The sequence below is a fragment of the Mya arenaria genome, chromosome 11 (assembly GCF_026914265.1).
Source record: "Mya arenaria isolate MELC-2E11 chromosome 11, ASM2691426v1".
NCBI lineage: Eukaryota > Metazoa > Mollusca > Bivalvia > Myida > Myidae > Mya > Mya arenaria.
In genome coordinates this window covers 65,368,154-65,369,317 of record NC_069132.1, presented here as the reverse complement: position 1 = coordinate 65,369,317, position 1,164 = coordinate 65,368,154, and the positions used below count along the sequence as shown (strand labels likewise).

The 1,164-nt window shown below is 43.7% G+C and overlaps 1 non-coding gene across 1 annotated transcript; it reads right to left on the bottom strand.

The window, feature by feature from the left end:
- Window positions 1-362: 362 nt before the first annotated feature.
- On the bottom strand, window positions 363-436 carry Trnat-agu (transfer RNA threonine (anticodon AGU)). The gene has a single exon. It is a non-coding gene; the product is annotated as a tRNA-Thr (tRNA).
- Between the last annotated feature and the right edge of the window lie 728 nt (window positions 437-1,164).

Below are 1,164 nucleotides of genomic sequence, written 5' to 3'. Positions count from 1 at the left end.
CCAGGAATGCATCTTTACTACACAGAACCATGCGAAAACCGCTAAATAACAGCCTAAATGAAACGAACTTATCACTTAATGAAACTTGTTCTGTTGTTTACGTTTGATCATTCAAGATCTGTTCAGTGATCCCATTTGCGAATATTAAAGTAAACCTGGGAGGAAAAGTGCGCCCGGTGTGGGGCTCGAACCCACGACCGCCGGAACACTAGCACGGCGCTCTAACCAAATGAGCTAACCGGGCGGCTGGTTCTTACCCACACACACACTACACTCCTCCCCCCAATAACCTTTTTAGGCCGACGGAGGCACTGCTGCCGTTTACTGCTGCAACCAGTAAAATAAACCTGGGAAGAAAAGTGCGCCCGGTGTGGGGCTCGAACCCACGACCGCCGGAACACTAGCACGGCGCTCTAACCAACTGAGCTAACCGGGCGGCTGGTTCTTACCCACACACACTACAATATATAAGAGTAAACACTTAACTTTATTTCCGTCAACTTAAATGTATCTCATGTATTTCCAAGATTCACCGCAGTGCTGCTCACATGAACATGTTACCTTGGTGATAATGTTCATAAACCTGCCGACCACAATCATGAACCGCGTTCAACCGCTGAGTATTTCTCTCCAAACCTCTCCAAGAAATCGCTATTCTACTTAAGTGGTTAGTATGATGTCGCCCTAGTCCAAATAATTGTACGTTGACGGATTTTTTTTAGATTTTTGATAAGGCAATTGGAAGAATCCCGTATAACACGACTATTATTTTAGACTAGATGTCGCTCAAAACACAAAGGTCACTTTGGATTGGGACGAGCCACAAGTCGTTGGTAAAACAATGACCTTAAACATCAGGGTAGGTTTTCAGTGATCAGTAACGACTGGATTTGTATATTTAAGATAACATTTATGTAAGTGTTAGATATAATGTTATGAAATGAAATATGCCCTCAGCATAGGTAGTATTTAGATTCAAGTCATGGAACCGTGAAAGCCCATGGTCACATTAATGGAACCGTGAAAGCCCATGGTCACATTAATGGAACCGTGAAAGCCCATGGTCACATTAATGGAACCATGAAAGCCCATGGTCAGTCATTGAACCATGCAAGCCCATGGTCACATTAATGGAACCGTGAAAGCCTATGGTCACATTAATGG